The sequence below is a fragment of the Amblyraja radiata genome, chromosome 1, assembly GCF_010909765.2.
Source record: "Amblyraja radiata isolate CabotCenter1 chromosome 1, sAmbRad1.1.pri, whole genome shotgun sequence".
In the NCBI taxonomy this organism is placed as follows: Eukaryota; Metazoa; Chordata; class Chondrichthyes; order Rajiformes; family Rajidae; genus Amblyraja; species Amblyraja radiata.
The window spans coordinates 159,599,585-159,620,415 of NC_045956.1; the positions used below are offsets into that span (position 1 = coordinate 159,599,585).

At 41.7% G+C, this 20,831-nt stretch overlaps 1 protein-coding gene across 3 annotated transcripts in view; it reads left to right on the forward strand.

Moving 5' to 3' along the window:
* dym (dymeclin) overlaps nt 1-20,831 on the forward strand; it is a 327,900-nt gene that overhangs the window by 155,437 nt on the left and 151,632 nt on the right. The window lies entirely within an intron of this gene.

The window sequence follows — 20,831 nt, forward strand, 5'->3', positions numbered from 1 at the left end:
ATTGCATATATATCAACATTAATGTCTTCAATAACTATGTGATTTTAAGTTTTAACAAGCTTCACAGATGGAGAAACATTCCCTATATCTATCAGACTTAAATATTGTTTATAGACCCTTGTGTCAGATTTCCCCCTCGGCCTTTTTCTCTTTAGTGAAACCTCCAACCTCTTGCCATTCATGTAATAAGGCCAGAATGCACTAGTTATTTTAACATTCTCCTGTGACAAAGCAATGTGCTCTTTGCACAAGCTAATTTCTGGCACCCGAGGATGCCACAGGCAAAAAGCTGCTGAATTTGTGCTCTTTTGTTTGTTAATGGTAATTGTGAAATCTTAATCTTTGTGGGCCAAGTTTGAGGATGACACGAAGATAGGTGGAGAGGCAGGTTTTGTTGAAAAACAGGGAGTCCACAGATGGACTTGGACAGGTTGGGAGAGTGGGCAAAGAAGTGGCAAATGGACTACAACATAGCAAGGCCATGCACTTTGGTGGAAGAAATAAAGGCGTAGACTATTTTATAAATGTGGAGAGGATCGTAAAATTGGAAACGCAAAAGCACTTGGGAGGTCTGCTGTAGGATTCCCTAAAGGTTAATTTGCATGTGAGTCAGTAGTAAGGGAGACAAATGCAATGTTAACATTCATATCGAGAGGACTAGATTCAAAGAGCACGGATGTACTGTTGAGTCTTTATAAAAATGGTACATCCTCAGAATTATAAGGATGTACCTTTACAATGGAGACGAGGAATTTCTTTTGCCATTAGGTTGTGAATCTGTGAAATTCATTGCCACAGATAGCATTGGAGGCCACGTTAAGTGCAGATTGCTAGGTTCTTGATTAATGAAGGCATCAAAGGTTATGGAGAGAATGGGGTTGAGAGGAAAAAATAGATCAGCTATGATTGAATTGGAGAGCACATTTAATTGGCTAAATGGCTTAATACTGCTCCTGTGTCTTATGGTCTTAAATGAAGAAACTGCATTTTTTAGGTTTTATTTTAGTTTGTTGGGTCTGTCACCGACAACAACCTTAACCGAATGAGCCTCGCATTAATGCTCTCAGTAAGTATAGAGCGGCAAACTCTAAGTCTTTTGAGTGGCAAATCTCCTGACACCAAGAAGTCTTTCCATTATCTACAACATTCTAATTTCCAGACCTAAAGAGTGCTGCCATACTAGCAGTTAAAAAAACAACGTCACCCAGCAAAACACACCCTTTATGAATGCCCACCACTCGATTCATCCTTTCTACGTACGGTCAGTAAATCACAGCTGTCATATCTTTATTTGCACAAGGCGTTGCAGTAATTCATCAAAATAGTGTGGCTCTATAATATCTAATACTAAGTACGGCAAGGGTGCAAGATATTAGAAATATCATATCCACAAGTTACACGCTAACCTTTATATATCTGAAAAAAAACTACTTATCTAATCCCAAGATGGGATAACAATTAGCATAGAATTGAAGCTGTTCAATGAAAAGGATCACTTCTATGCCATTCAGAAATGGACAATGTTATGTTCTAAGCTTATTGTGAGATAAGGTTTCTCTATAGATGGCATGTTTTTAATTCATTTCTGGGCATAGGAATATTGCTGACAAGGATGGACTATATTGCCTATTCCTACTTTCTGTTGAGAAAGTGACAGTAGCCACCAATGTGAATTGCTGTAATGCTTCTGGTGAAGGTAATCCTACAATGCTGTTGGATGGGGTGTTCCAGAAATTGGACAGAACATTGGTGAAAGAACAGCATATTTGCCAGTTAGGGTGCTGTGCCATTTGGAGAAGTATTTACTGGTGATAGTGTTCCCACACTTCTGTTGCTTTTATTTTCGTAGCGATTGTGGTTTGGAAAGTGCTATTGGAGTAATCTCAGTGGAAAGCTCCAGTGCATTTTGTGGGTGGAGCCAGTGCAGCCATGGTTCGTGTATGCTGGAGGGATTGAATGTTCAATCTTTATGGGTGGCAGGCAAGTTGATTGCATTGTCCTGGATGTTGTCAGTGTTTTTCAGTGTTGACGCTACAGTCATACACAGAGCACTGATAGGTTTTCTATGAACCTCTAGGTATCAACAAGTGAGTCACTCGTTGCAGGAGAGGCAGTCTCTAAAATACTCTTGTAGCCATAGTATTTATGTGACTGATTCAACTGAGCCTCTGCTATGGAGGATCAATACATCATTCATGTTAATGATCCTAGACAATGATAATGCAATTGAATGTCATGTGTAGATGGTTAGACTCTGGTATTATGAATTATTATTAACTGCACATGTGTGATACAGTATACCTTGACAATTATCAGTCCTTTTAAATGTTGTCAAATTGTTGTTGCATGCAGACATAGCCTGCATCATTTGTCAAGAAATTGTAGATGAACCTTCCATCATGCAATCATCTACCCTCCTTACATGATGATGGCAGGTGAAGCTGATTGGTTCTCGGACGCTGCTCTGAGGAACTCCTTCAAATGTCCTGTGTCGAGGGCTGATCTCCAATAACCACATTCCAGTTTTTATTTTGAAAGATTTGATTTACAAACACTTGAGCTTTTTAGCTTTGGTGCCCATTGGCTTTAATTTTTACAAATGGTATACTCTATCAGACACTGCCCTCGTGTCAGGGCTAGTCATTTTCACCTCAACTCTGAATTTAGTTCTGTTGCCAGTGTTTGAACCAAGTTTGCGATGAGCTTGAAGGCTGAGTAGTAAATCAAAAGGGTAGTGAGAAAGTGAATGGTGAAAGATCACTACTGACGACATCTTTCAGCTCTTTACTGATGATTGAGAGTGGAATTATTGGTGGATAATTAGTCGCATTGGCTTTGTTTTGCATTTTGTGAGAGGATATACCTGGATAATTTCCATATCATTTGGTAGATGCCAATGTCGTACCTGTACTGTAACAGGTTGGTTGAAGGTATAATTAACTCTGAAAAGCAAGTCTTTAGTGCAACAGCTGAGTTATTGATTGGTCTGATAATCTTTGCTGTAACCAATGCTGCATCCTTAAATCTTAATACTCCCAATCTTAATACTGTGTGGACTGGCAGAAGAAGAATATAGAAACAAGGAATTGCTGATGCTGGTTTACAAAACAGATATAAAGTGCTGGAATAGCTCAGCAGGTCACGCAGTATCTCTGGAGAACATGGAAAGGTGATGTTTCACATCAAGACCCTTCTTCAGACTGATTGTGGTGGGGGTGAGGGGGGAAACTGAAAGAGAGGAGGGCAGGACAAGGCCTGGCAAGTGGTAGGTGGATACAGATGAGGCGGGTTTTGATAGACAGATTGTTGGACAAAGGCCAGAGATGAAAAGACAAAAAGTGTGAGATAAGGATAGGAGAGTTGCAAATTGTGAAACCAGAAGAAGTGAAGGTGGAAGGGGAGGAGGAGGAGAGAAATGGATGCGAGTCCAGGCAGGGCACAGGGAAGAGAGGGGGCTGTTTGGCTAGTAACCTAAAATTGGAGAATTCAATATTCATGCTGTTGGGTTGTAAGCTAGCCAAGTGGAATATGAGGTGCAATTCCTCCAGTTTGCATGTGGTCTCACTGGTAATGTAGGAAGCCCAGGATAGAAAGGTCAGTGTGGGACTGGGAAGAGGATTGAAATGGTTAGCAACTGAGATATCCAACACACCAGAAGAGTCTCCAGAGATGCTGACTGACCCACTGAGTTACTCTATCACTTTGTGTCTATTTTTGGCAAAGGTAGATCGTCATAGAAAGCAATGTTAGATCATCAACTCAGCACTTATGAGCGAGCACTGTTGCAAATGTTTTGGATGTGACTTTTTAATTTTATGCTGGGCTCTCTATTGCTAAAGATAAGAATATTTTGGAATTGCTTTGGTTTTCTTCCTCTATTAGCTGCTGTTTGTCATCAAGATCAAGTTCAAGTTACATTTATTGTCACATGCACCAATCGGTGCAGTGAGATTTCAGTTACCGTACAGCCGTATGAATAAAAAGAACACGATACATGATAGAATTTAACATGAACATCCCCACACAGCGGAATCAACGTTCCCACTGTGAGGGAAGGCAATAAAGTTCAGTCATCTTCCTCATTGTTCACCCGTCGTCAGGGCCTTTGAGCCCTCTGCAGTCGCCGCTGCAGCGGCCTGATGTTCAGGCCCTCTCGCTGGGCTGATCGGAACTCCGACATCATTCATAAGATAAACAAATTCTTGGTTAGAACGGGTGTCAAGGGTTATGGGGAGAAGGCAGGAAAATGGGATTAGGAGGCAGAGGTTATCTATAATTGAATGGCGGAGTAGACTCGATGGGCTGAATGGCACAATTCTACTCCTATAACTTGTGTACGTGAATTGATGAGGTAGGATCACAGATGCATTGATTGTGGGATAATTTTATGATCTATTTATTGCTTGCTGTTCTATACACATGTAGTCCTGTGACACAGCTGAGTCCTGTTGGCACTTTTGCTCTTCCCAGCATGACCTACTGCACTCTCATTGAACCCCGAGATTGATCTAATGACTTAATTAAAAAAATAAAGCACGGGATATGCTGGGACACGTTTATAGGTTCAGGCGGTGTACATTGCAGTGTTGCTGATGGTCCACAGGGCTCATGATTGACCACTTTGAGCTGCCAGGTGTTTTGAACCTTTGGTTTTGGCAGGTGCTAATGGCAGTGATGCAGCCGCAATGCTGTCATTTAATCTCACTGCTGGCTTGCCAGGTTGTTGGATTTTCACAAACGTTTTGCCTCATGTGAGTGACAAATTTAGTTGTATCACCAGTGGTAGTGAGGTCTTTTTTTCCCTTTTGCAGTAACTCCTTGAGGTTCAATTTTTTTCTAGTTTATTTTGGTAGAACCTATGATTAGAAACAGATTTTATGGAAATTATTATTTCGGTGGTAATACATATTCAAGATGGAACTGTAGTAAAGCCAGATTTTTTTGTTGCTTTTTATTTATTTTACCAAAGCACTCCAAACTCTAGCAATCTTGTTTTGCTACATACCATACAGTGGGTGCCCTAAACAAATTGATGATTCTTACTTGTTATTAATTTACGAGATGTGTGTTTCAGTGTCAAGGGCTCTACTTGTTGGCCATTCTTAATTGTCTTTGAAAAGATGGTGATAACCTATTTTATTGAACCATTGTATTTTCTCTGGCACAGGTATTCCTTCAATACTATTTAACATAGAACAGTACAGCACAGGAACAGGCCCTTTGGCCCACAATGTTTGTGCCGGACATGATGCCAAATTAAACTGATCTCAACTGCCTAAACACGATCCATAATTCCTCTACAAACTTGCACTTTTCTGTGCCTATCGAAAAGCCTTTTAAACATCACTTTTGTATCTGCCTCGACCACTACTGACAATGTGTTCCAGGCCCCACTGCTCTGTGTAAAAAAAATCTTGCCCTGCATATCTCCATTAAACTTTTCCCCTCTCAACTGAGAGGTATGCCCTCTAGTGTTGGATATTTCCACCCTGAGAAAAAGTTCTGACTGTCTTACCTTATGCTAAAATGTTATGTAATTCTATCAAATCTCTCCTCAACCGCATACATTCTGGAGAAAACAATCCAGGTTTAACTAATTTCTCCTTGTAACTGAAACCCTCTAAACTAGGCAGCTCTGCACCCTCTCAAAACTCTTCACATCCATCCTGTAATGAAGTGACTAGAACTGCGTGCAATACTCCAAATGTGGCCTTATAGAGCTGCATCATGACTTCCTGACTTGTGTACTCAATACACTTAGCAATTAATTGCTAGGGGCAATGAGTATAAGAGTCAGGAAATCATGATGCTGTTCAATAAGGCCACATTTGGAGTATTGTAGGCCTTCTTTACCACCCTATCTACTTGTGCTGGCACTTTACGTGGGCCATGAACTTGTCTCCAAGATCCCTCTGCACATCAATGTTGTTAAGGATCTTGTCTCCCCTTGCATTCAACCTCCCAAAGCGCAACACCTCACACCTGCTCGGTTTAAACTCCATCTGACATTTCTCTGCCCATTTCTGCAGCTGATCTATATCCTGCTGCATATTCCGACAGCCTTCCTCATTGTCTCATCATCTGCAACTCCTTCAGTTTACCTGTCCAAATGTATTTTAATCAAATTATTTTGTGATTGCGCTTTTGTGATTGTGATGGAATAGTTTTTGACTTCCAGGATGTCAATTGGAACCTGTTACATTACTAGGCAGCTCATAAGGGCAGCTCATCATCATTACATGGGCATTTTGTGGTTGGCATAAATACTGGTTTGTCAGTCACATTAGTCCCTGAAAGAAGAATTACAAACCCAATCTTAGAACTTTGTAGCAAACAAAAACAATTTCCCACAGTCGCCACCTTTGAGATTAGTGAGCACTGGTGATGGTGAAAACAGTCAGTTTCGAGTCATCCATGAATTAACTGCAGTGTGTCAACTCTCCATCTAACAATATGGGCATCTATTATTGAAAGTAAGATTGTATTTTGGAACTGGATTTGCAGGTTATACTTCAAGAAGGGTTGTCAATGCTTGATTTCATATTTCAACTTTTAAATGCAGCATACAAATGAAAACAAATAGAGTTTTCATTCTTGCATGCCTGAGCAAGTGTTTATAGTAAAGTAAACTACTGTCGTTGGAGTGTGTGAGAAAACCGGAGCACTACTACAAAGTAAACTACAGTTCAAATAAACTAAACTGGGGGGGAGGTGAAAGGAAGAAATTACGTAGAGAAGTTGGTTATGAGTGGAACAAGGGTAGGCAGCACAGTGGTGCAGCGGTAGAGTTGCTGCCTTACAGTGCCAGACACCCGGGCTCGATCCTGACTACGGGTGCTATCTGTACGGAGCTTGTGTGTTCTCCCCGTGACTTGCGTGGGTTTTTTCCGGGTGCTCCCACACTCCAACAACATACAGGTTTGTAAGTTAATTGGCTTGGTATAAATGTAAATTGTCCCTAATGTGTAGGATAGTGTTAATGTGTGGGGATTGCTGGTCGGTGCGGACTCAGTGGATCTCTGCGGATCTCTAAACTAAACTAAACAAGAAAACTAATTCAAGCTAGGATGTCTGTTTTATGTGATTAGTTGAAGAGGATACTAGAATGTGAACTGGTCCCTTGGGAGTTAACCAACAGATGGTATATAAATTAAAGACTGAAATTTGGAAATCATGGAATAAGCTGTGCAGGAGCTTGCCCATCATGCCTGTGCCAGCTCTTCCAAGGGGCTAAAATTCCATTCTTCTGCTTCTTCGCTACATTATTGCTAGCACTTACCCCAAACGATCACTATTGCACTTATTTTTGTAGACTGGTTATCCTTTTGATTTTATCACTCATGACTTTGGATGTAGATATCTGTGTTGATTTGTTCACTCAATTATGAGGTCAAAAATTGACATGTAATTCTTTTAGGTTAGCAGTGAGCAAAAACATTGCTGACCTATAAAAAGTTGAGAAAACATTTGATAGATGTTAGAGATGTGCTTCTAAATATCCCTAACATTTAGGTAACACTAAAGTAGGTGGTATCTTAGACAGTGAAGATGATTTTGTCACAAATGACAACAGAATCTTGATTAGTGGGGCAAGTGGGGTGAGCAATGGCTAATGGAGGCTATTTTAGATAAATGCTATGTGTTGCATTTTGGGCAGTCAAAGTCCACAGCAGGACTTTCAGAGTGAATGGGAGGGCCTTTGGGGAGTGTTGTAGAGCAAAGGGATCTCGGAGTACAGGCACATACATCCCATCTGCAAATTAATTGAATCATGAGTTGATTTTGCCATTTTGTTATATGTTTAAGTATCAACCATTTTTACTTATAATTTTCTGAAACCCTGTAAATCTCTCTGAAAAAATCCTGTTCATTCTCCGGGCATTCATTTCCAGTGATTCTGTGAGATTTGCGTTCAGTTGCATCATCTCAGTGTAGTGTAGAAAAAAATTAATAAGTGTTGTACAGAACAGATCAGAACACATGTACTGGAGGAATCCCACAGATATGGACTAATCTAATTCATGACAAGAACCAATAAGAATTCTAGAAGATGAGAATGAAATCTAGTGATCGGATCATTATCACCCAAGAGGATGGGCAGATGCAACCACAAAAGGAACAACTCCAGGACATGAGGCTCTGCTGATTCAGAAAAGTAAGAAGGATCCGAGAAAGATGAGCAAAGCCCTGAAGAAAGATCTGGAGGTAGCATGAGTCTCAATAAGCCCAAGCACTGGGCGCCAATGCCTCATTGAAGTAATTCGTACAGCCAGGCGACCTGTGAAAAAAAACATCTAGCTGCTGCAATGAAGAAAAAACAATACTAGTGGGCCTTAAAATATAAAGATCGGACATGGAAGGACTAGAGAAACGTGTTATCCATTGACGAAAACCATTTCCTGGTTCAGCTCCAGCATAGCCACATGTTCGGAGATCAGTTTGTCAAACATCCTGAAAAGATGTTCTGGGGCTGTTTCATCTACCACAGTGTTGGCCGGAACATTTAATGGAATGATGAGATTGCCGCAATATATCGATGTATGTACAAAAGAGCGGTGCCAGAGAACGCAAAGACATTTCCAGATGGATCTTGGATATTCCAGCAAGAGCTTGCACTGTATCACACATCAAAAATGGTGACTCCATTTTTACAACAGAAGGGGGTATGTTGTGTCTTGCACTGGTCTGGAAACTCTCTTGACCTGAATCCGATGTAAAATTTGTGGTCAATATCATGGAGACACTGAAAAGAGAGGAGAGTACCATGAGACAAAGCTCATCTAGGCCAGGATTTAGCTGTGATATCGAGATGAAAAAATCCTCGGAAACTGTCCAAATCTAGACGATTCCATGCCAAATTGTGTCAAAGACTTGGTGAAGAACCATGGTGGACAAATAATATACTAAAGACATAATAATGCGCTGATAATGAATAAAAGGTATCCTTGCGACAAGGATATTAACTTGTTATATCCGAGTATATACCTGATTCTATTAATTTGCACAAGGATATAGTTCTCTGAAAGTGGCATCACAGGTAGATAGGGTGGTAAAGAAGGCTTTTGGTACATTGGCCTTCATCAGTTAAGGAATTGAGTATAGAGGTTGGGACGTTATGTTACAATTGTACGAGACATTGGGGAGGCAGCATTTGTGGTATTGTTTTCAGTTTTGGTCACTTTGCTATAAGAAGGATGTAATTAAGCTGGAAAGAGTGCTGAGAAGATTTGTGAGGATGTTGCCAGGACTCATGGGCTTGAGCTATAAGGAAAATTTGGGCAGGTTAGGACTTTATTCCTTGGAGCGCAGGAAGCTGGGGTCTGATCTTATAGAAGTATACATAATCTTGAGGAGAATGCTTAGCGTGAATGCACAGAGTCTTTTACCCAGGATAGTGGAATCAAGAACTAGAGGACATGGGTTTAAGGTGAGGGGAAAAAGATTTAATAGGAACCTACACAAATCCTATTTGTCTGCATTACGACTATATCTTTCTATATCTGGTCTACCTAGTGGCTGTCTAAATACCTCTTAAACATAGTTTCTGAATCTGATTCTGCCCCGGTTCATCTAAATGTGCATTCCAGATATCACTCTTGCAGTGTAAAAACTCCTTCCTCCCACTTTAAACCTATGCGCCCTTGTTTTTGATACTCCTAGCGCAGAAAAAAAGTTGCCGTTCTATAGTACTGACGCCACATAATTTTATATACCTCCATCAGGTCATCCCCCAGTCCCCATCTATCCAGGGTAAACAAGCCCAGCCTATCCGATGTCTTCCCCATAACTAAAGTCTTTCAATCCAGACAACATCCTGATGAACATCCTGATGAATCTCTCTTGTACTCCAGTACAACCTCATCCTTCCTTTAGAATGGCGATCCGAACTGCACGTGTTACTTTAGTGTGGCCAAAGTAGTGCTTTGTAAAGGTGCAACATAACGTGCTGAACTGTAAAAATAAGCATGCCATGCATTGCACCACCTTATTAATCTGTGTTACCACTTTCAGGGAATTATGAAATTAAACTCCTGGGTCTCATTGTTCATCAATGTTCCTTGCTATTCTACCATTTGTTCGGTATGTCATATCCCTATTTGGCTCACGCCAAATTCTATCCGCCAATGCTCTGCCCAACTTTCCATCTGATTTCGATATCCTGCCACACCTTGTCTGAAGAAGGGTCTCGACCAGAAACATCACCTATTCCTTCTCTCTAAAGAAGCTGCCTGTCTGGCTGAGCATTTTGTGTCTATCTTCGTTGTAAATCAGCATCTGCAGTTCCTTCGTACACAGCCTTATGGGCCTGTCCCACTTAGGCGGCATTTAAGTGGATTGCCGGCGACTGTCGCCTGAAAAACGGGGAACTGAAACGGCGACTGTCAGAGCGGAACACACACAAACACATCGCAAAGGCGGGGGCCAGGGCAAGCAGGGGAGCGCTGTATAAAAATTTCCCACGGTGCAAAGCCAAGGTGATACAGACACACACCGTGATGAACAGGAAGGTTGGTGCTGTATTTAAGACAGCTAAAGCACAGTGTACGGTAACTCCTTTAAAAGAGGGGGACGGGGAGGGGGGAAAAGGAGGGAGAAGGAGGGAGAAGGCGTAGAGACAACTTTTGAGAAGCCAGAGATACACGGCTGTGAAGTTCAGCGGACATTTAACATTACTGTTAATGGTACATTTAACATTACGGTTCCTTGGTTCTGCAAACTACTACTTAACTTTTTTTTCCCTCAACGAGCCAATGAAATTCACCGGTCAGCACCGGCTCCAACCTACGAGAACCTTCGACCTCCTGGCAACCCACTAGGACCACCTTGCGACCCACCTACGGCTCGAGAATTCTCGCTAATCTCCATGGCGACTTAATTCTAGTCGCCGCTAATTTTTCAACATGTTGAAAATTTCTTGGTGTCCATAATGAGGCTGCGACTTGTTCCCAAAATGTGGGAACTCCTCACGACCATGAAGGCGACTCCCCGGCAACCACACGCGAACATGTGGCAACCATGTGACGACTGCATAGTCTCCTGCAGTCCCCATTAGACAAACTTTATCACTACCTATAATACAACCAATTTTTGTGTCATCTGCAAACAATGTAGAGAAGGAACATCTTCCAGGAATTGCACATATGGATATACTAATAAGATAAAGGAATGATCCGTGTTTTTCCTTCATTAACCTGTGTAGAGTTCAACTTTTAAACATTTTGACACTGTCAGCCATCACCATAGATTTTTCTAAGCTTCACCTGCAGTTATGTGGTGCACGTATAGCAGGCCGTGAAGAATGCTAATGGAATGTTGGCCTTCATAACAAGAGGATTTCAGTATAGGAGTAGAGAGGTTCTTCTGCAGTTGTATAGGGCTCTGGTAATACCACATCTGGAGTATTGCGTACAGTTTTGGTCTCCTAATTTGAGGAAGGACATCCTTGTGATTGAGGCAGTGCAGCGTAGGTTCACGAGATTGGTCCCTGGGATGGCGGGACTGTCATATGAGGAAAGATTGAAAAGACTAGGCTTGTATTCACTGGAGTTTAGAAGGATGAGGGGGATCTTATAGAAACATATAAAATTATAAAAGGACTGGACAAGCTAGATGCAGGAAAAATGTTCCCAATGTATTTGTGGAATTCCCTGCCACAAAGGGCAGTGGATGCCAAATTACAATGGATTTAAGAGAGAGTTAGATAGAGCTCTAGAGTCTAGTGGAATCAATGGATATGGGGAGAAGGCAGACATGGGTTATTGTTTGGGGACGATCAGCCATGATCGCAATGAATGGCGGTGCTGGCTAGAAGGGCCGAATGGCCTCCTCCTGCACCTATTTTCTATGCTTCTATGTAAAGTTGTATATATACCAACAGATTTGGAACTTTATTGAATGAGTATCCAAAAGCAGAATTTGCTGAGAGTTCCCAATACATAACTCTCCACTGCTGGATTCTGCATAGAATCCATTGGTGAAACATGAGCTTGTAGACATTTCCCTGCAGTTCTTGCTCCTGGATAGACTGGCAGAAGGCCTTCAAGATTTTATAGCCATAAGAAAGAAAGGTAAGAATAATTATTTGTTTGTAAATTATTTAAGTGCTTTGGCTGTTAACATTTTTTTAATGTTTAATTCATGTTGAATAGTTGTTAAATGCTTTGGTATTCCTGGGACATTCTGATGCATCGACAAAACTGACGGCATGATCTTGCTGTGTGCCAAAGTTTTACTCAGCAGTTTTGGCGTGTGGTGTATCAGGCCCACAATATCATGAGTCAAGAATGTTTTATTGTCATTTATCCCAAAATGGAACAATGAAATTCTTACTTTCAGCAGCACAGCAGATATGTTAGCATAGTACTCTGTAAAACCCACAATTGACAACAAACAAAAGTTATATCTATAAAAGTCCAATTTATTTTTTAAACGGACAAATAAATAAACAATAATAGTGCAAAGTCAAAAACAATGCTCCCAAGTCTATATAGTTTAGAGCCTATTTGGAAGTTGTAGTGTTTAATAGCCTGATGGTTGTAGGGAAGTAGCTGCTCCTGAACCTGGACATTACAGTTTTCAGGCACCTATACCTTCTTCCAGATGGCAGGAGTGAAATGAGAGTGTGGCCAGGATAATGTTGTTCTCTGGTGATGCTGGTTGCCTTTGTGAGGCAGCGACTCTTGTAGATCCCTTCGATGGTGGGTAGATCAGTTTTTGTGATGGATTGGGCAGTGCTCACCCCTTTTTGCAATCTTCCTCGTACTTGGGCTTTCGAGTTGCCGAACCAGGCCATGATGCAACCCGTCAATATGCTCCCTACTGTACATCTGTAGATGTTTGAGAGTATTTGTTGATATACCGAATCTCCTCAATCTTCTAAGGAAGTAAAGGCATTGACGGGCTTTCTTTATGATTGCGTCAGTGTGCTGGGTCCAGGACAGATCTTCAGAGGTGTGGACGTCCAGGAATTTGAAGCTTGTGACTCTCTCCACCACCGTCCTGTCGATGAAGACAGGTTTGTGGATCCTCGTCCTTCCCCTTTCAAAGTCCACAATCAGCTCTTGCATTCAAAACCATTTTGATCCAGCCTGTTCTTCTCTTGCAATGTACCTAAGTGTGGGACAGTTGGGTGCCTGAGCGGGAGTATGAATACTGGACCCAAATTGACAAAATCAGGCTATAATCAGCCAGTGATACGATGATAAATTATACTTGCTGTTGCTTCTGATTTGGCAAGGACTTTTATGGAAAGGACTCTGAAACAGATACCGATTGATAAATCAGTCAAAAGATTGATGAGGGCAGAGCGTTGATGTAGTCTATATGGACTTCTGTAAGGCCTTTGATAAGGCATCCAGGCAGAGCTAGTGAGATACAGAATTGGCTTCATGGTAGGAAGCTGTGGGTGGTGGTGGAAGTTGTTTTTCAGACTGGAGGCCTGTGACTAGAGGTGTGCCTCAATGATAGTTGCTGAGCTGTTTGGTGTTTGTCATCTATATCAATGGTATTGGCGAGAATGGGTAAGGAATGATTAGTAAGTTTGCAAATGACACTAAAATAGGTGGTGTTGTAGATAGTGCAGATGGTTATCATGAATTGCAGAGGGATCTTGATCAGCTGGGCAAGTGGGCCAAAGATTGGCTAATGGAGTTTGATTCAAATGTTGCATTTTGGGAAGTCGAACCAGGGCAGGATCTTCACAGTGAAAGATAGTGCCCTGGAGCATACTAAAGGTTCAAAGGTCTTTTATTGTCATATGTACCAATTAAGGCACAGTGATATTCGAATTACCATACAGCCATACTACAAAAAAGCAACAAGACGCATAACTACATAAAGTCAACATAAACATCTAACACAGTGGATTCCCCACATTCTTCAATGTGATGGAAGGCAATAAAGTCCAATCTTCTGCGGCAGAGGGACCTAGGAATAAAGGTAGATAGTTCCTGTAAAATGTGTTACAGGTAGATAGGGCGGCGAAGGAGGTTTATGGCAAACTAGGCTGCGTCAGTCAAGTAATTGAGTATAGAAATTAGGACATTATGTTACAGTTGTTTAAGATATTGGTGAGGCTGCATTTAGAAACATAGAAACATAGAAAATAGGTGCAGGAGGAGGCCATTCGGCCCTTCGAGCCAGCACTGCCATTTATTGTGATCATGGCTGATCGTCCCCAATCAATAACCCGTGCCTCCCTTCTCCCCATATCCTTTGACTCCACTAGCCCCTAGAACTCTATCTAACTCTCTCTTAAATCCATCCAGCGACTTGGCCTCCACTGCCCTCTGTGGCAGGGAATTCCACAAAATCACAACTCTCTGGGTGAAAAAGTTTTTTCTCACCTCAGTCTTAAATGGCCTCCCCTTTATTCTAAGACTATGACCCCTGGTTCTGGACTCGCCCAACATTGGGAACATTTTTCCTGCATCTAGCTTGTCCAGTCCTTTTATAATTGTATATGTTTCTATATCATCCCCCCCTCATACTTCTAAACTCCAGTGAATACAAGCCTAGTCTTTTCAATCTTTCCTCATATGGCAGTCCCGCCATACCAGGGATCAATCTCGTGAACCTATGCTGCACTGCCTCAATCACAAGGATGTCCTTCCTCAAATAAGGAGACCAAAACTGTATGCAATATTCCAGATGTGGTCTCACCAGAGCCCTATACAACTGCAGAAGAACCTCTTTACTCCTATACTGAAATCCTTTGTAATATTGTGTTCAGTTCTGGTCACAGTGCTATAGGAAAGATGCCATTGAGCTGGAGTGGAGATAGAGAAAAGTTTACGAGATGTTTCCAGAACTCGAGGGGCTGAGCTATAAGGAGTGAGGACTTTATTCCTTGAAGCACAGGAGGCTGAGAGGTGATCTTAGAGAATCATAAGAGGAATAGAGAGTGATGCTTTTTCCTTTTTCCCAGGGTAGGGGAAACAAGAACTGGAAGGCAGAGGTTTAATGTGAGAGGGGAGAGTTTTAATTGGAACCTGAAGGGCAACCTTTTCTATCAGAGGGTGGTGGGTATATGGAAAAAGCTGCCAGATGGCTCATCAGAGAGGCCCAGGAGCGGTTGGAGCGGCGGGTGCAGCGTCCGGGCGGTGAGTTTAAAAACGGAGCGCGGGGCTTTGTTCCACAGAGGCCCAGGAGCGGTTGGAGCGGTGGGTGCAGCGTTGCCCACTCTGCAATGTTCCATCGCACTTCAAAATAAGTGGTCTAGAGGAAGCAGCTAATTGGTGGAAGCGGACTAGAGGAAGCAGCTGATTGGGAGTAACCCCAGATCCTCCCTGCTGATTTCTTCCAGCACTTTGTATTTTGTTCCGGGGTTCAGCATCTGCAGTTCCTTTTTGCACTCCCTGCACTCCCCCCTTAATTAATGTAAGGGGGGGGAGTATGAGTGCCAGGGCAGTTTACTGTTCTGGATGTCAGATGTGGGAAGTCATGGAGTCTGATAGCCTTCCAGACGTCCACATCTGCACCAGGTGCGTCGACATGGGGCTCCTAAGGGACCGTATTAGGAACCTGGAGCAGCGGCTCGATGACCTCTGTCTGGTCAGGGAGAGTGAGGAGGTCATAGAGAGGAGTTATAGAGAGGTGATCACTCCAAGACCACGGGAGGCAGACAAGTGGGTCATGGTTAGGAGGGGCAAGGGGCAGAGATAGGGACTAGAGAGTACCCCGGTGGCTGTACACCTTGGTAATAAGTACTCCTGTTTGAGTACTGTTGGGGAGGACAGCCTTCCTGGGGGTAGTGACAGCGGCCGGGCCTCCAGCACAGAGACCGGCCCTGTTGCTCAGAAGGGTAGGGAAAAGAAGAGGAGGGCAATAGTAATAGGGAACTCTATAGTTAGGGGGTCAGATAGGCGATTCTGTGGACGCAGTCAGGAGACCCGGATGGTAGTTTGCCTCCCTGGTGCCAGGGTCTGGGATGTGTCTGAACGTGTCCAAGATATCCTGAAATGGGAGGGAGAGGAGCCAGAGGTCGTGGTACATATAGGTACCAATGACATAGGCTTCAGGTGTGATAGAATTGGAGGGGCAAGAGGTGGAGGTGTTGCATTGCTTGTCAGGGAAGATATTACAGCAGTGCTTTGGCAGGATAGATTAGAGGGCTCGTCTATGGAGGCTATTTGGGTGGAAGTGAGAAATGGGAAAGTTGTAGCAACACTTATAGGGGTGTATTATAGACCGCCTAATGGGGAGCGAGAATTGGAAGAGCAAATATGTAAGGAGATAGCAGATATTAGTAGTAAGCACAAGGTAGTGATTATGGGAGATTTCAATTTTTCACACATAGACTGGGAAACACATTCTGTAAATGGGCTGGATGGTTTGGTTTGTAAAATGTGTGCAGGATAGTTTTTTGCAGCAATACCTAGAGGTACCTACTAGAGAAGGGGCAGTGCTGGACCTCCTGTTAGGAAATGAGACAGGTCAGGTGACGGAGGTATGTGTTGGGGAGCACTTCGGGTCCAGTGATCACAATACCATTAGTTTCAATATAATTATGGAGAAGGTCAGAACTGGACCAAGGTTTGAGATTTTTGATTGGAGAAAGGCTAACTTTGAGGAGATGCGAAAGGATTTAAAAGGAGTGAATTGGGACATTTTGTTTTATGGGAAGGATGTAGTAGAGAAATGGAGGACATTTAAAGGTGACATTTTAAGAGTACAGAATCTTTATGTCCCTGTTCGGTTGAAAGGAAAGAGTAATAATTGGAAAGAGCCATGTTTTTCAAAGGAAAGTGGACACGGTTTGGAAAAAGAGAGAGATCTACAATAATTATAGGCAGCATGGAGCAAATGAGGTGCTTGAGGAGTATAAAGAATGTAAAAAGAATCTTAAGAAAGAAATTAGAAAAGCTAAAAGAAGATATGAGGTTGCTTTGGCAAGTAAGGTGAAAGTAAATCGAAAGGGTTTCTACAGCTATATTAATAGCAAAAGGATAACGAGGGATAAAATTGGTCCATTAGAGAGTCAGAGTGGACAGATCTCTGCAGAGCCAAAAGAGATGGGGGAGACATTGAACAATTTCTTTTCTTCGGTATTCACCAAGGAGAAGGATATTGAATTATGTGAGGTAAGGGAAAAAAGTAGGGTAGCTATGGAAACTATGAGGATCAAAGAAGAGGAAGTACTGACTTTTGAAAAATATAAAAGTGGATAAGTCTCCAGGTCCTGATAGGATATTTCCTAGGACATTGAGGGAAGTTAGTGTAGAAATAGCAGGGGCTAGGAGAGAAAGATTCAGTTTAAAAAGATGTACAAAAACACTTGTTTAAAAGGATATTGGGATGAGGATAGGTGATTGTGATATTTGTTATACTGATTGTATTGGGAAGGGTGATTATAGAGTGATGGGTTGTAAATATGACTAAGATACTGTATAGTATATGCGGATTTTTTCTTTTCTTTTTCTTTTTTTCTTTTTTGTATGGCTTTGTAAATATTTGATTAGTGTTCAAATGTAAATAATTTGGTGTACATATAGTGGCTGGTGTACATATAGCTGCTAAATTTGTATGAGATAATTACAAGCAGTTGAATAAAGGGTGGGAATTAATAAGCTTTGGCTTCTTCCTGCTCCTTTTCAGACACATATGATTTCATTTATTTATAGATATTGTTTATGACACTTTATAAATATTTTTGTTTTGTTTTTTGTATGCTGTTTCACATTTGCTTTTTATTCTTTTATTCTGTCCGAAATAAATAACTAGTAAATAAATAATAAATAAATAAATAAATTTTTCAAATCTCATTAGAAACGGGAATGGTGCCGGAGGATTGGCGTATTGCGCATGTTGTTCCATTGTTTAAAAAGGGTTCTAAGAGTAAACCTAGCAATTATAGACCTGTTAGTTTGACGCCCGTGGTGGGCAAATTAACTTAGAGATAATATATATAATCATCTGGATAAACAGGGTCTGATTAGGAACAGTCAACATGGATTTGTGCCTGAAAGGTCATGTTTGACTAATCTTCTTGAATTTTTTGAAGAGGTTACTGGGGAAATTGATGAGGGTAAAGAGGTGGATGTTGTCTATATGGACTTCAGTAAGGCCTTTGACAAGGTTCCTCATGGAAGGTTGGTTAAGAAGGTTCAATTGTTGGGTATTAATGGTGGAGTAGCAAGATGGATTCAACAGCGGCTGAATGGGGAGATACCAGAGAGTAATGGTGGATAACTGTTTGTCAGGTTGGAGGCCAGTGACTAGTGGGGTGCCACAGGGATCTGTGTTGGGTCCACTGTTGTTTGTCATATACATCAATGATCTGAATGATGGTGTGGTAAATTGGATTAGTAAGTATGCAGATGATACTAAGATAGGTGGTGTTGTGGATAATGAAGTAGATTTTCAAAGTCTACAGAGAGATTTAGGCCATTTGGAAGAGTGGGCTGAAAGAAGGGAGATGGAGTTTAATGCATAAGTGTGAGGTGCTACATCTTGGCAGGTCAAATCAAAATAGGATGTACATGGTAAATGGTAGCGAATTGAGGAATGCAGTTGAACAGAGGAATCTAGGAATAACTGTGCATAGTTCCTTGAAGGTGGAATCTCATGTAGAGAGGGTGGTAAAGAAAGCTTTTGGTGAGCTGGCCTTTATAAATCAGAACATAGAGTATAGAAGTTGGGATGTAATGTTAAAATTGTACAAGGCATTGGTGAGGCCAATTCTGGAATATGGTGTACAATTTTGGTCGCCAAATTATAGGAAAGATTTCAACAAAATAGAGAGTACAGAGGAGATTTACTAGAATGTTGCCTGGGTTTCAACACCTAAGTTACAGAGAAAGGTTGAACAAGATAGGTCTTTATTCTTTGGCGCGCAGAAGGTTAAGGGGGGACTTGATAGAGGTCTTTAAAATTATGAGAGGGATAGACAGAGTTGACGTAGATAAGCTTTTTCTATTGAGAATAGGGAAGATTCAAACAAGAGGACATGATTTGAGAATTAAGGGACAAAAGTTTAGTGGTAACATGAGGGGGAACTTCTTTACTCAGATAGTGGTAGCTGTGTGGAATGAGCTTCCAGTGGAAGTGGTGGAGGCAGGTTTGATTTTATCATTTAAAAATAAATTGGATAGATATATGGATGGTAAAGGAATGGAGGGTTATTGTCTGAGTGCAGGTAGATGGGACTAGGTGAGAGTAAGTGTTCGGCACGGACTAGAAGGGCCGAGATGGCCTGTTTCCGTGCTGTAATTGTTATATGGTTATATGAAGTGGTTGGGGCAGGTACAATAACAATATTTAAAAGACATTTGGAAAGGTATATGAATAGGAATGTTTAAAGAGAAACTGGCCTTACTTTGGAAAATGGGACTAGCATAGATGAGACATCTTGGTGGGGATTAATGAGTTGAGCAGAAGGGTCTGTTTCCTTGCTGTGTGACTACAACATTATCCATCTTTCCCACAAGTTTCTATTCCATATCTCCCTAAGCTTTACTAACCTTCATTCCAACCAAACGAGACTCATCCAATAGTCACGCAGCTGTATTTATCTAGGCAAATGAAGAGTGTTCCTTCACTCTCTTCACTTCTACATAGTGGAGAAACGGTAGAAAGTCAGTTGGCATATACATTCTGTAGTCAATCCTGTCTTTACCCCTTCTCATAGATATTATTTGTGCGGTTGGATCATTTTGGCATCAAACTGATAATAACCCAAAATATTTATAGTAGACAATGCTATGATGGTATTGAGATTGAATGTCAAAGGGAAGTGGTTTTGACTCTTTTATGTGGTGCTTATTGCATTGCAATTATACATCACGAGTGTCGTTTGCCATTTTTCAGCCCATGTTGTTTACTTCTTGCTTTTTGACTGCTTTATTAGCTGCGAAATTACAAGTGTAGCTGAATACTGCTGTCTTTCTGATCTGGGATGGAGAGAAGGTCAGCACGGACAAGCCAGGGAATTACAGGCCCGTGAGCCTGACGTCAGGGGTTGGAATATTGTTGGAAGGGATTCTTGGAAATTAAGATTCTAAGAAACTAGATTCTTAGTTTTTTTTGCGGAGGTCATCAAGAGGAAAGATGAGAGCAGGGCAGTGGACTTTGTCCATATGAGATTTGGCAGAGGGCAGGGCCTTTGACAAAATCCCACGTTAGGCTAGTCTGCAAGATTAGAGTGCGTGGAATCCAAGATGAGCTAACCAGTTGTATTCTAAATTGCCTTGGAGGAAGGAGTCAAAGAGTCGTTGTGCAGAGTTGTTTTTCTGATTTGGACGAGGATTCAAACTGGAGAGCAGAGGCTTAAGGTGAGAGGGGAGAGTTTCAAGAGGGACCTCAGGGAAGTCAGAGGGCAACTTTTTTCCACTCAGAGGGTAGTCTGTATCTGGAATAATCTGGCAGAGGAAGTATAGAAGTGGATACAATTACAACTTTAAAAGACAGTTGGACAGGCACATGGATAGGAAGGTGTTCATCCGACTATTGGCCAAATGCAGATATAGGGAACTAGGCCAATATGTAAAGTTGATTGGCAGGTCTCCAAGGTGGGCCAAATGGCCTGATTCTATTCTGCACAGGTTCTATTTCTTCCCCATTTCTTCACAGCCGTTATCAGGTAACTGAACCATCTTCTCACCAGCTAGAGTGCGGTCCTGACCTCCGATCTACCTCATCGAACCTATAAACTATCTTTAATCTGACTTTATCAGACTTTATCTGGCACATAATTTTGCACCCTTTATCCTTTATCTATGCACTGTGGACGGCTTGATTTCTTATCATGTATAGGCTTTGCCTGGAAAGCACGCAACAAAAAGCGTTACACTGTACCTCAGTACAGAAAACAATAATAAACTAAACTAATATAG